Source organism: Saccopteryx bilineata, chromosome 10 (genome assembly GCF_036850765.1).
Source record: "Saccopteryx bilineata isolate mSacBil1 chromosome 10, mSacBil1_pri_phased_curated, whole genome shotgun sequence".
In the NCBI taxonomy this organism is placed as follows: Eukaryota; Metazoa; Chordata; class Mammalia; order Chiroptera; family Emballonuridae; genus Saccopteryx; species Saccopteryx bilineata.
This window is the reverse complement of record NC_089499.1, coordinates 13011994-13026979: the sequence shown is the minus strand read 5'-3', so window position 1 is coordinate 13026979 and position 14986 is coordinate 13011994. Positions and strand designations below refer to the sequence as shown.

The 14986-nt window shown below is 43.0% G+C and overlaps 1 protein-coding gene across 1 annotated transcript in view; it reads left to right on the top strand.

Moving 5' to 3' along the window:
• Window positions 1-7368, top strand: part of MOBP (myelin associated oligodendrocyte basic protein) — a 47240-nt gene extending 39872 nt beyond the window's left edge. Inside the window, exon 7 of the transcript XR_010727313.1 lies at window positions 6568-7368. The gene's annotated coding sequence lies outside the window, so the exon portion shown is untranslated. The remainder of the gene's footprint in view (window positions 1-6567) is intronic.
• The last annotated feature ends 7618 nt before the right edge of the window (window positions 7369-14986 follow it).

Below are 14986 nucleotides of genomic sequence, written 5' to 3'. Positions count from 1 at the left end.
CTCCACCCTTCACCCTCTCCTTCCTCTCTGTCTCTCTCTTCCCCTCCTGCAGCCGAGGCTCCATTGGAACGAGGTTGGCCCAGGTGCTGAGGATAGCTCCATGGCCTCTGCCTCAGGCACTAGAATGGCTCTGGTCGCAACAGAGCAAAACCCCAGATGGGCAGAGCATCGTCCCCTGGTAGGCATGCCGGGTGGATCCTGGTCAGGCGCCTGTGGGAGTCTGTCTGACTGCCTCCCCCTTTCCAACTTCAGAAAAAATACAAATAATAATAATAATAAAGACAGATAAGATCTAAGTTTCAAAAACATTAGGGCGGCAAAGGCAATAAAAACAAGCTCAGGAGCTGCTCAGGCAAAGTGAGTAAAAACGTGGAAGTTGGGTGGTAGATTTAAAAAACATACTTCTTGCATATAAGGATACACACTGAGGTGATACCCGCATCTCTTGCACATGTCAAGAGCAGAAGGCTCTGGGAAGAGGGGGCAGAGACTGAGTGGAAACTGTACAAGGTGGGAGAGGAGGGGCCATGGAAATGCATGGTGAATAGCAAGCAGTGGCAACTCTCAGAAAACACTCCAAAACCAGTGAAAACTCCCCATCCCAAAGCATCAAAAATACCCACCTTCTGCAAACAGACAGGAACATCAAACTAATTCAATGCTGAGACAAATAAAAAGTAGCTAACCCAGCATCAGTGGAAAAAATATGATTAAAAAAGCAAAACTTACTAACTAAATAATACCAAAGAAACCTGTAATGCAATAGATGAACATTCTAACCAAATATTTTGTCATTAGTTAAAAACAAACAAACAAAAAAACCCCCACAAGAATTCAATTGCCACCATGAAGGAACATTGCCAAGCAGAAATGCAATACCCAAAGGAGATACAATGTGAACTTTGAAAAAGGAAAAGAAAGAAAAGAAAAAGCAATAACTCAGTACAAAGCAACCTTGCACACCCTCATTTATCTTCTTGTTGCGACACCTTAGTTGTTCATTGATTGCTTTCTCCTATGTGCCTTGACCATGGGCCTTCAGCAGACTGAGTGACCCCTTGCTCGAGCCAGCGACCTTGGGTCCAAGCTGGTGAGCTTTGCTCAAACCAGATGAGTCCACACTCAAGCTGGGGACCTCAGAGTCTCGAATCTGGCTTCTCCGCATCCCAGTCCGATGCTCTATCCACTGTGCTACCGCCTGGTCAGGCTCATTTATCTTTTAACTAGTAAATTCTATCAATCAATATTTGTAAGAGTTGAGCCAAGGTCAAAACTGCCTCAGGCAATCCCAGGGAGCAAAAGACAGGTTCAGACCTGCTATAACCCCACCTTCCCAAAAGCCTTCTGAAAAAGAAATACACACACAAAAAATAAACAACTACAAACTACCAACCTTAAAAAACAGATAACATGTAACATTTAATAAAGACCAAATATATTTGTTATATCACTAAACATAAATGGGTTCAATTCACCTATTTAAAGAAAAATATTTTCTGATTGGGTAGGTCACAAAGCAAGCTACAAGAAAAACCTCTAAAACAGAATGTCTTACAAAGACTAAAAATAAAAGGATGAGAAAAAGTGTACCTAAAAAATTCCCCCTTCACTAAAAAAAAGACAAGGAAGGTTACAATGCTAATATTAAACAAGAATATTATTTAATGTCAAAAAGTATTAAGCAACACTAGTGCTGTTTATATAATGCTAGAGTGCAATTGATTGACAGTAATGAATATCTATGTACTAAATAACATTAATTATTATTAAACTGAAATGATAGGATCTCAGTCCATAAAAGAGCAAGTAGACAGAAAGGAAGAGAAAAGAAAAGAAAAATGCAAGGATACAGAAGTCTTAACAACATTATTAGTAAGATATATGTAGTTGACATGCATGGATTTTATTATTCCTGAAAAATATCGATGCCTATGGAAGATTAAGAAAAAAAAATGACTATTTTTCAAAGAAGACATACAAACGGCCAATAGGTACATGAAAAAATGCTAACATCATTAATCAGCAGAGAAATGCAAATCAAAATCACAATGAGATACCTCCTCACACCGTTAGATGTCTGTTATGAGGAAGACAAGAGATACAAATGTTGGTGAGGATGTGGAGAAAAGGAAACCCTTGTGCACTGCTGGCAGGAATGTAAATTGGTGCAGCCACTGTGGAAAAACAGTGTGGAGTTCCCTCAAGAAATTAGAAATAGAACAGCCCTAAGATCTAGCAACCCCACTTCTGGACATATCTCCATGGCAGAGAAACTACTATCTCAAAGATATCTGTACTCCTATGTTCGCTGCAGCTTTACTCGCAGTAACCAAGCAGAAGCAACCTGCCTGGACCAGAAAGCAACTCCCCAAAGCCATAAGCATCCTTCCCAAGAGCATTAAGACCAGGTGAGCCAGTCAAGGTCTGGGGCACACAACTGGGAAGGGTAATAGGCCCTTATTCTGCTCCCGGCCCTTGCACCACGTGCCACGTTTCCATACCCAGAGAAGACACTTAACCTTCTTGTTCTTCCTGCTCTGGGTGCAGCATGTTATGCTATTCTTATGCAGATGAACCAGATGGCATGGAGGGGGAGATACCTAGGGCACTGATGTCAGACAGGATGGCTCTAGTCCTGACCCATGGGTTATTTGGGTGTATCTGAAGAGTATAGACCAACGTGGTGCTACTAATAGAATCCTATGGGCTGTGAGGTTGCCTCGTTTCCCATCAATGGTGGGCAACTTTCAGGGTGATGTGGAGATTACGTGATCTTTGAAACCAAACCATTTGAGGGATAGGTCCCAGCACCAGCCTTTTATCTGTGAGACCCTGAGCACATCACTTCTCTGAGTCTCAGTTTCCTCATCAATATAATGAAAAATATTATCTGCTCAAGAGGATGGCTAACGTGATTAGAAGTAATGAATGTAAAGTATCTAGCGTGGGTCCTGATATCTAGTAGGTACATCACACATGATAACCAGAGAGTATTGATCATTATGATTTCTGCATTTATGTGTTTATATAATCAATGTTTATAGAGCACCTGCTCTGCACAAGGACTTTTGGGAACAGAGATGACTAAAATATGCTTCCTGACTTCCAGGAAGGTCACTTTATTTGGGGAGGTATAATGTAACTGTTGTACCCAGACTTTTAACTAGATCATTTTTTATCCAAATCACTTCTAAGGGACCCAAATCAGTTATCTGTACAGTAGTAGGGTGTATTTCATGCCCATTCAGTGGAGCAAAGTCACTTGTTTTGAATAGAAATTTTAACCCTAACCTTGGGATTATTTACATCCTGCTTTTGGTTATTGAGCCAAGTCCACCAGAAAACAGTGCCCAGGAGAACATTTTGGAGTGAGAAATCATCAATAGCTTATATGTTTAGAGAAAAAAAAACTGGAGATGCTGTCTTACTGGTTTATAGCAAAGAATGATTGAGAGCAATATCATGGATGTAATGGAAAAAGCACGTCGTTAGGGGTCAGTTACTACCTGTGGGGACCAGGCTATGAGTCTGTATGTTGAGCTCAGGATGTTTGTTTTATCTCTTGGAATTGCTGTGAGGATCCAATCAAATGTGATAGTCTTTGTGAAATGTAAAAATGCTATATCTGTAGAGTTGGTATTATTTTTATTGAATATATTTTTATACAGTATTTTAAAAACCAGTGATCAGAGCCTGACCAGTTTGGCAGTGCAGTGAATAGAGCATCGGCCTGGAACACTGAGGACCCAGGTTCAAAACCCCGAGGTTGCCAGTTTATTAAAAATACATATTATCTGTGCCTCTGTTAAAACACAGAAACACAGACTCGCCAGCTTGAGCACGGGGTTGCTGGTTTGAGTGTGGGATCATTGACATGATCTCAAGGTCGCTGGCTTGAGCCCAAGGTCACTGGCTTGAGCCCAAGGTTGATGGCTTGAACAAGGGGTCAGTGGCTCGGCTTGATCTCCACTGGCTCAGCTATGCCCCCAAGTCAAGGCACATATGAGAAACAATGAACAATCAAAGTGTCACATCTATGAGTTGATGCCTCTCATCTCTCTCCTGTTCTGTCTCTCTCTCTGAAGAAAATCAGTGATTACAGACCTCAGTTTTCTTATGTTCATCACTGTTGACATGATTTGGCAACATGTTAGTCAAAATCATCCATCATGGTCAGTATACTGATGCTTCAGGGAAAATGGCCTTACATGGTTACTGATTGTATAACAGTAATTCTACATTTTCATATTTTTAAAGCATCTTGATATCAAGTGCATTAGAATTCTCCAGAGAAACAGAACCAATGGATCTGCATATATTTGAATGGCTCACACGATTATAGAGACTGAGAAGTCCTAAGATTTGTAGCTGCAAGTGGTTCTAGTCTGAGTCCAAAGTCCTGAGAACAAAGAGGATTGACAAGTGTGACTTTCAGTTTAAAAGCTGGCAGGCTTACGACCCAAGAAGAGCCCATTTTTGGTTCAACTCTAAAGGCAAGAAAAACTGATGTCTTGGCTCAGTGGTCAAGCAGGATGAATTCTCTCTTACACAGCCTTTATAGCAGTGGTCCCTAACCTTTTTTGGGCCACGGACCGGTTTAATGTCAGAAAATATTTTCATGGACTGGCCTTTAGGGTGGGATAAATGTATCATGTGACCGAGACAAGCCTTAAGAGTGAGTCTTAGACAAATGTAACAGAGGGAATCTGGTCATTTTTAAAAAATAAAACATCGTTCAGACTTAAATATAAATAAAACGGAAATAATGTAAATTATTTATTCTTTCTCTGCGGACCGGTACCAAATGGCCCACGGACCAGTACCAGTCCGCGGCCCGGGGGTTGGGGACCACTGCTTTATAGTCTGTCTAGGTCAGGGGTTGGGAACCTATGGCTTGCGAGCCAGATGTGGCTCTTTTGATGGCTGCATCTGGCTCACAGACAAATCTTTAATAAAAAAAATAACATTAAAAATATAAAACATTCTCATGTATTACAATCCATTCATTTCCTACCGCTCATGTTCATGGTTGCGGGTGGCTGGAGCCAATCACAGCTGTCCTGAGGTACAACACCAAATTTTTATTGGATAGATAATGCTTAACGTACATGGGTCATTGTATGGCTCTCATGGAATTACATTTTAAAATATGTGGCGTTCATGGCTCTCTCAGCCAAAAAGATTCCCGACCCCTGGTCTAGGTCTTCCACTGATTGAACGGGGCGGGGGAGGGGCACCCACATTAGGGACAACAATCAACTTTATTCCATCTACTGATTCAAATGTTAATCTTACCCCCAAATGCACTCACAGACATGCCCCAAAAGCCAGATATCTGGGCATCTTGTGACCCAGTCAAACTGACATAAAATTAACCATTACATCAAATAAGTTTTTTTTTGAAAAGAATTTTAAATTATAGTTCTTAATTACAGTTCACATTTGGTATTATTTTGTTTCAGGTGTACAGCATTATGTTTAATATCAAGTAAGTTTTGTTTTCATTTATATTGATATGATTTTTCAGAGGTAAGAATATCATGGATCTCTATAACCTATAGACTGAAACGGGCTACAGATGATCTAGGTGCGAAAGCAAATAATGACGCATTAAACAATAATACTCTGAAATCTTCAGGTTTAAAAGAACAGGGGTATGTCATTTCCCCAAGAATTTGCTGTCCAAATAAACAGCCGTTAGAGGGAGCTCTCGCTGCACCTTAGAAACAAAATTATTGTCCATGAATTGATAACCTGAACTTGGAACTCCAAGTTTCTGTGTTTTAACAGAGACACAGAGAATGAAAGCTAAACTAAAAAAATAGTATGTAACCTTTAACAACACCATTTTTGTATGTGAACTTAGTGAGACCAAACTTGCTTCACGGGGTGAAAGAGCCCAGAAGACACAGAGACGGAGCCGGCTGGAATGGGTAAGGCGCCAGTTTTGTGTTCCAGCCACGTCCGTCCGGGTCAGTTGCTTCCTCTCTCTCCTGGCCTATTTCCTCTTCTGAAGAAGTGGACAGAAATGAGTGTCTATCACACATTGGTGTCTGTGGATGGGAGAAATCTAGAAGGGTTTAAATATTTTTTATTTTTTCAAAAGATAACCTTCCTGAAAATGTTATTGTTCTCCAAAGCTGTTGGTCTACAAGGATTATTTATTTTAATCGCATTCTCAGTCATGTGGGTGATACACTCGACACCCGCTTCTGCCAGGCACTTTCTGAGCAGTGTTAACAGTTATGTGGGCACTGAGCGATCCCCGTCTTAAAGTGACAGCGTTGAACTTTAAATGTGAGGCTAAGCCTCTCTGGATGACTTTAGGGTGGTGTTGTCAAAATGACAACAGTTGGCTTATAATTACCATTGCACTCATGTTAGAAAGGCACATTTTTCTCTCCAGCAGAGATAACATGCATTTGAAAGCACTGTCAAAGGAGAGGCTTTAGGAGTCCTAAGTCATTCTGCAAACTGAGACTCTGATTTGACACCTGAAAAATTATTGCAAAACAGGAATGCAGTTGCTACTTTTCATTTTCTGTTTCAACTTCTTCCATTTCTTAGGCTAACGAGAAGAGAACAGAACCATATTCCATAATCCACGCATCCATGCAAGTGACGCTGCATGACGATGTACTGGGTTGAATAAACCACACACAATAACGTGTTGTGCAGTGGCTTGAAGAGAGAAGAGAGGGAGGAGAACTGAGTCCTCACTCAGCACCTATATGATGGACAAGATGAAGTCAAAAGAGGCTGGGTCACAGCAGACGGAAGTGTACTCAGGGGAAGTATTTGCCGTGTGCACATTTCAGTTTTTTTGTTTGTTTCTTATTTTGCTATTGACTCAAAACGATTTAGTTGCAGTAGTGTTGGTCAAATAAGTTTGTAAAATATGACTTTTATGTTTGCTTGCTCATAGTTTGCATTAGGGGCTGGGCAGTGCCGGGTGTACATACGTACGTGGTCTGTGAAATTGCAAATTACCTTCCTGTTTGGGCAGGGCCATTGCTTTGCTAATGTTTGCTGGAGGAGAGGTTTTTGCGCCAGAAAGTTTTGAAAAGAGAGAGCAGAAGGAGAGAGAGAGAGAAAAAAGAAGCCATGTTTGCAGAGCGAGAGAGAGAGAATGCAGAGTGCTGAAGAAGAAGCCAGTTCTGCAGAGAAAGAAGCCATGTTGGCAGGGAAGAGAAGGTGTGCAGATGGGAAACCGGAGTTGAGGGGCTTTGTGAGCTCCACTGAGACTGGTGAGCTCTTTAATTCTGGGAGAAACTGGAGAAGATTCTCCTGGTTGTGGAACCAGAGAATGTTGTCAGGGCTTTAGGAGCTCTGAATGAGTGAAAGGGAAGTGTTTTCCCTGTGTGTTGCTCATGGGCCGGTGCAAGACTTTAATAAAGGAAAGCCACCATTTTTTGGCTCCACTGTTTCTTTACCGTCTGTCCGAATTCAGTGAGAACCTTCATGTGAATGGCCACGATGGCCGTGACTGCTGGCCATACAAGTAGCTGTGAAGATTTCCAATACATTCCTATTATTTTGATGGCACAGTTTTATTGATTAGTTCATTATAATAATGGATCATTGATAAACAAAAAATTAGCAATGACTCAGCATGCTTGAAAATAAAAATAAACTAGACCAACAAATTAAGAAAGATAACCTTTAAATATATTTTTCTATTATTAAGCCAACATAAATGTTTTAGTTCAGCAAAACAGCACATCCGTTACATTTAACATCTTAATTTGAATGAAAGCAGTTTTGCTTCTAGGCCACGATCTAGAAGGTGTGTCATATCAAAAGGAGAGTGGGGATCAGATCTTTACCTTCCTATTTTTACATATCGAGTCTCGTGACCCATCAGGAGTCCACGAGGCATAGCCTCTGGGAGCTTCTGCTCTCTGGCCTTGGCATTCACTCTTTCTGTTCCTGCAAGTCCTAGGACCTGGCTAGATGGACGGAGAAGAGGAAGGAGGGGGATCAGCAGGGAAGCTCTGCAAAGCGGTTAATCCATTTGCGGCTCACTGGGAATGGGCTGTGTTACGCTAAGTCGGCATTCTGGTACTTCCTGCTAAAGCGCAACACTCCACAGATGACAGAGGAAGGTGGTTTGCTGGCAAATACAGCATCGTGGAGCTCCTTTTGCTGGCTTGGCCCTAACTAACTCAACCAAGTCTTGTCTCACAAAAGGATGCCAAGAAGAGGATATTCAGGAAGGTGTTAAGCAAACCTTGGGATTATAGAAAGAGCTTTGCATAACACATTCTCAAAGTGTGCTAACTAATGGTTTGGGACTGAAGGGGGAAGAGAAGTCCAGGGGACCACAGTTTACTGGGACCTGCCATGTGCAGTGTTATTTACATTTCATTTTTTTCTCTCTTTTATTATTATTATTAATTTTAATGGGGTGAATTGATAAATCAAGGTACATATATATTCAGTGACAACATCTCCAGGTTATTTTGACATTTGATTATGTTGCATACCCATCACCCAAAGTCAAATTGCCTTCCGTCACCTTCTATCTGGTTTTCTTTGTGCCCCCCCCCCATAACCACCATCCTCTTGTCCATGTCTCTGAGTCGCATTTTTATGTCCCACCTATGTATGGAATTGTATAGTTCTTAGTTTTTTCTGATTTACTTATTTCACTCAGTATAATGTTATCAAGGTCCATCCATGTTGTTATAAATGATCTGATGTCATAATTTCTTATGGCTGAGTAGTATTCCATTGTATATATGTACCAAAGCTTTTTTTTTTTTTTTTATTCTTTTTTTTTTTTTTTAATTTTTATTTATTTATTCATTTTAGAGAGGAGGGGGGAGATAGAGAGAGAGAGAGATTGAGAGAGAGAGAGAGAGAGAGAGAGAGAAGGGGGAGGAGCAGGAAGCATCAACTCCCATATGTGCCTTGACCAGGCAAGCCCAGGGTTTTGAACCGGCAACCTCAGTGTTTCTAGGTTGACGCTTTATCCACTGCGCCACCACAGGTCAGGCTGTACCAAAGCTTTTTAATCCACTTGTCCACTGACGTACACTTGGGCTGTTTCCAGATCTTCGCTATTGTGAACAATGCTGCCATAAACATGGGGGTCATTTACATTTCAGAAGAAGGGACACGGTCTCCCTTTCACTGCCTGTATTCTTTCCCATTCTCACCCTTGTTGAGAACTCTTACATTGAACTGATAAGAGAGTCGGTGGTAGAAGCTCAGCCGGACTTACATCAAACCCTCTCTCAAGAGGTTGGACACTTGCAGATGTCCTTGATGGAAAAAAAATCCATAAAGGTTGAAAACTAAAAAAATATTTTTCTTTGCAAGCTCATTTAGCTGCACAACATGGTCTGACCTAAACTCATCTGGGGCAAACCTGACTCGAAATGACATGAGGCTATTTTGAGCCTTCAGTTTTTCTGCTAATGTGCACGTTCGTGCGTTTGACTGCAGAAATAAGCATGCATTTGAGAAATTTTTATTTATAAAAATGCGAACAAAAACTGTGCTGTAAGTCTTTTGGGAGGACAGAAGAGGGGGGTGAGGGGTAAGACCAGGCCATGTCACAGCCAAGGCTTCAAATACCTTAAAAGGAAATTAAAGCCTAATGCTCTAAAGCTGATACATCAAGAAATGGCAGGTAGATACATTATTTAGAGATATGGTAGCAAATACCTAGATAATCCTATAACCACAGCAGGAAGGAGGTGTCCAGAGAACTGCGTCTGTAACTTCTACCAAACAGCCAAGGAATGAATAATTCCAGTCTCTAAAATCAGCAAATGCTCTTATCAGTGGTGAAAGGTTAAAAGCTCCACCTGCGAGGTCTACAACGAGACAAAGATGCTTCCATCATCATTACTTTTCAACACTAGTTTGGAGATCTTAGCCAGAAATGAAAGAGAAGAAACAAAACTGACATTTTAAAAGATATGTACACTGAAGACCCTACAGAAAGATCAGAGTTAGTAAGCAAGCTTTGCAATTTGCTGGAGATTATATATATACCACATATCCAAACTGATATATCTATTCCAACGGATCTATTTAGTGGAATGTGACAAACTGACTTCAAAGTTTATATGGACTTGCAAAGGGCTTAGAATAATCAAGACAGTCTTGAAGAAGAAGGAGGTATAGGACTTCCCTACCGGATATCATGATTGATACAATGCTTTGGTAGTCAAGGTGGTATGATATTAAAATAAAGATAGAAAAATATTCCTGTGGAACAAAATAGAGTCTGAAAGTGGACCCGTTTTTTGTTTGTTTTTTTTTGAGAGAGAGAGAGAGAGAGAGAGGAAAGAAGAGAAGAGGAGCATCAATTCACAGTTGTGTCACTTTAGTTGTTCACTGATTGCTTCTCATACGTGCCTTGACAGGGAGGTGGGGCTCAAGCTGAGCCAGTGACACCTTTCTTGCTCAAACCAGTGACCTTGGGTTTAAGCCAGCGATCTTGAGATCATGTTGATTATTTCACGCTCAAGCCTGATACCTTGAGTTTCGAGCCTGGGACCTCAGTGTCAGGTGACAGATCCATTCTTATATGAACATTATATTTATAAGAAAAGAGGTGTTGAATATCACTGGAAAAAAACCTTTTTAATAAGTAGTGTGTGGTTCAATAAATAGTGTTTTGTCCATATAATAAAATAAAAAGGGATTTGATACATTTGACATCATATGCAAAAGTCAATTCCAAATGGATTAATGTGAAAGCTATGAAGATTGTAGAAGATAATATAGGAGAATATTTTCATGGTCTTGTATAAAAAAAGTCTTCAATATGAAACATAAAGATTCTATCCAATAATGTAATGATGAATAAATTTGACTATATTTAAAGTAAAGAGCTTTGGTTCATCAGTCACTCTAAAGATACTGAATGCCTGAGACACAGAGAAAGGTATATAACTAGAACGGACTAATATCAGAGATATATAAAGACCTTCCACAATTCAGATAACCTAATAAAAAATGGGCAAAATGTCTGACCTGTGGTGGTGCAGTGGATAAAGTATTGGCCTGGAATGCTGAGGTCGCTGGTTCAAAACCCTGAACTTGCCTGGTTAAGGCACACACAGAAAGCAACTACTTATGAGTTGATGCTTCCCTCTTCTCTCCCTCACACCTTTCTTTCTCTCTCCTTTCTCTAAAGATCAATACATAAAAATTTTAAAAAATGAGCAAAAGTCTTAAGTAGATACTGCAGAAAGGAGGCAATGCAAATGGTCAATAAACAGGAAAAAATCTCTCAAACTAATTACATTATAAATTAAACTACAATAAGTACTGATAAACACAGGGGTATCCATCACATAGCCAATAGATTGGTACAGATGATCAAGTCTGACAATATCAAGTGTTGGCGTCCATGTGCAGCATGAAGAACTTTCACTTATTGTTAAAGGGACCATGAATTGATACCACCACTTTGGAAAACAGTTTGTCATTCTCAGGTGGATTTTAAGAGATGCAAACTTTATGACTCAGCAATGTCACTCCTTAGTACATATCTTAGAAAATATTACATACCAAGAGACAAGTAGTAGAATGTTTATAACAGTATTGCTCAAAATAGCTCCAAACTAGAAATAAATTTAATGCTAATCCACGGTAGAACTGATAATAAATTAATTGTGGATTAATAAATGGTGGTTGGTTATCACCGGCATAGTAATGAACAAAGGGACTAAGGGATGATTATATTAGCATATATTATATTTTATTGGTTGCAAGATTGCCTGGCATCCCAGTGAGACTGAAAAGAAGTGAGATTTCTTCTCTCTCCATTTTTCTCTATCTTCCTGATTGTCCCCAGAGACTAGGTCCTGGTCTATGAACTTAAATTCTGTCTCCAGAAACATTCAGCTGGGAGTTAGTTGTGCTATTAAGTTTACTGGGTTAGGAAATATCCAGTTGTTACATATTTGCTCAGAAAAGGGAATTTCAGACATTCCTGCTTTCCTTGCTTTGTTTTGCAAAATTCAGGTATCTGTACTGATGGCACTGCTATTCCTTCTTACATGGTTTAACGAAAATCTCTTTATTGCCTCTTTCCTCCAGCACAGGGCTGAACTGCCTATTGACATAGTTTCTGCTTCCGAAATATCAATGAAATCTGTGTGTTTCTCTTCATTCCTGCTGCCACTCCCTCAGGGGATCATCATGTCTCGCCTGAATGATTGAAATTGCATCCTTTGGAGTCTTTTCTACGTTCAGATTTACTCCTGGCAGCCAGAAAAGTGTCTGGCATGCAGCAAACACTCAATAAATGTTGACTGAGGGAGTGAATCATACATGAGTGAGTGCGACTCAGCCATGTCAAGAGGAATCTGGTCTGTTTGCATATTTCCCCTCCCTTCTCCAGGTGCTCTGCCTTCCTGTCTCCCATCAACCTGGTGTGAGAGGGTCCAGAAAATGACTCTAGGGCTGTTTCTCTTTGAACTCGAGACTGGAGTAACTTTCTTAGCATGTGCGGCACCAAACAGCTTTCAACATACTTGCATTTCAGTTAGATCGGCTGAGACTCACATCGTCCAGATGAACACCCTTGAGAACGTCCTTTTGAAGCTGAAACTCCTTTTTGCAGACTTAGAGGAGCTAAGTAATTTTCCCAGGGTTACCAAGGCAGCCAGGAGCAAAGGCGGGGCTCAGGCAGGAGAATGTGGACTCCAAAGTCTACCCAGTCCAGTTTGGCTCAATTTGGCCTCGTGCACAATGGAACGGGTTTGGTCCCTTGCTCAGTGGAACGCTCGCACCTCAGAGGGTAGCGCTGAAAACAGGATATGGAAGACCAGGGGCCTGGCACCTCCTGCTCACAGCCTAGGGAGCCCGGGAGCCAGGGAAAAGGGGAGAGTGAAGGAGAGACCGGAACTGGAGTCACTGTGCCAACAATAATCCGCAAGAAAAGAGGCTGCCTCTTTCAGATTGCTGTTTGGGATGTTAGGGACAGGAAGCACTTCTCTGCTCTGTCCTTAGTTTGCTTTCTGGAAATCAAAACTATTAGAAGTGTAGAAAATGATGACATTTACTAGCTCAGGGCAGAATACCTAGAATTTTGAGCGAGAAGAATTGCTACAGTCAGTGTTGCTGGCAGGAAATGGGTCGTCGACAGGCGGACGGCAGAGGGAGAGAACAGTGCATCCGCGTGCCACCGTGGTGGCCTGGGCTCCTCCGGCTCAGCTCAGTCCTCGCAGCTCAGCCATGAGTAAGCGCTGACGGGGAGCAGGAAGACTATACTCAGGGGACCCTCAGCTGGTGCTTACAGAGTATCCCTGTGCTCCAGGCCCTGTGCCAGGCTCTGGGCACAGAGCTGACACAGCACAGCTCTGCTCCCTAGCTGCTTAGTCTAGCCGGGCAGATGAGACACGGACATAAATAGCATAACGCAAGGTACAAAGTCATATGTTTCTCGGAAGAGATTTTGATAAGGTCCTGGGGCATCCAGAGCTGGGGGAGCGAGGATTTGCTTCATGAAGGAGGAGGCATTTCGACAGGGCTTAGACTAATGTGCAGGGGTCTGGATCAACAGACTGAGAACATTCCCAACGGTGAGAGTCACATGTACAGGGGGCCAGAGCTCGGATTCATGGCAGGGAGTCTGCCTGCTCAAGGCTCCTCAGTACTTAGCAGTGAAGATCCAGCTGTTCCAGGCATGCCAGTCTTCCTTTTGCTCCTCTGGAGTTTGAGCCCTGCCCCAGGGGCTGGTGGCTAACGGGTCACATTTCTGTATGGTTCTGGAGCCTATGCTACTGGGTTCCCAGCCTACTAGTTTCCCCAGAAATAATTCTGCCAGCGTTGCTCCTCAGATCCCAGGATCCTGCCACTCCCAGCTGGGAGACCCTGCAGGGAGGTTGGCGCATCCTGTCCGAGTGCACCATCTCTGTGTCCCCTGGATCTCTCCTTGGCATTTTGCACCCGCCTTCTCTCTCAGCACCAGCACCGGCACCAGGGCCAGAGTCAGTCTGCCTCAGCCGGTGGGAGGCCTCAGTCTGCTTGGCCTGTGCCCATGAAGAGCCAGGCGTGCCTGGGAATTTAGTCCCCCAGGGTTGGCTTGATGGGAGGGACTGTATAAATACAGTACTGTGGCCCTGGCCGGTTGGCTCAGCGGTAGAGCATCGGCCTGGCGTGCGGGGGACCCGGGTTCAATTCCCGGCCAGGGCACATAGGAGAAGCGCCCATTTGCTTCTCCATCCCCACCCCCCTCCTTCCTCTCTGTCTCTCTCTTCCCCTCCCGCAGCCAAGGCTCCATTGGAGCAAAGATGGCCCGGGCGCTGGGGATGGCTCCTTGGCCTCTGCCCCAGGCGCTAGAGTGGCTCTGGTTGCGGCAGAGCGATGCCCCGGAGGGGCAGAGCATCGCCCCCTGGTGGGCAGAGCCTCGCCCTGGTGGGCGTGCCGGGTGGATCCCGGTCGGGCGCATGCGGGAGTCTGTCTGACTGTCTCTCCCCGTTTCCAGCTTCAGAAAAGTACAAAAAAAAAAAAAAAAATACAGTACTGCATTTTCCATGTCCTTGAGGTGTGCTTAACTTGTCCCCAGGGCCCCCTGCAAGGCTGAGCCCAAGTTTCCTCCCCAGGACTTGGCTTGACATCACACTCCGCGTGGCCCTGTCCCTTCCCCTTCACCTCTGTAGCTGTTTCCCGGGAGCACGTCCTGCTGACTCCCACCTGAATTCTCCTATTTGGGTTTGCTTCTGGGGAACCGAACTTAGACGTAAGCCAACTGTGGTAGGCCAAGCGACAGCCTCCCAAAGTGTCCCCATCCTAACCCCTCAGAACTGGGGAATATGGCAGAGGGGACGTTGCAGATGTAATTAAGGGTATGGATCTCAAGCTAGATTATTCTAGATCATGGGGGTGGGACCCATCTAGTTGCTTGAATCCTTAGAGGCAGAGAAGTTTCTCTGGCTGGAGTCAGAGGGACGTGGCAGGCGCAGCAGTCAGAGAGACTGTAAGCACGAGAGGGCTCGGCCCGCCCTCGCCGGCTCTG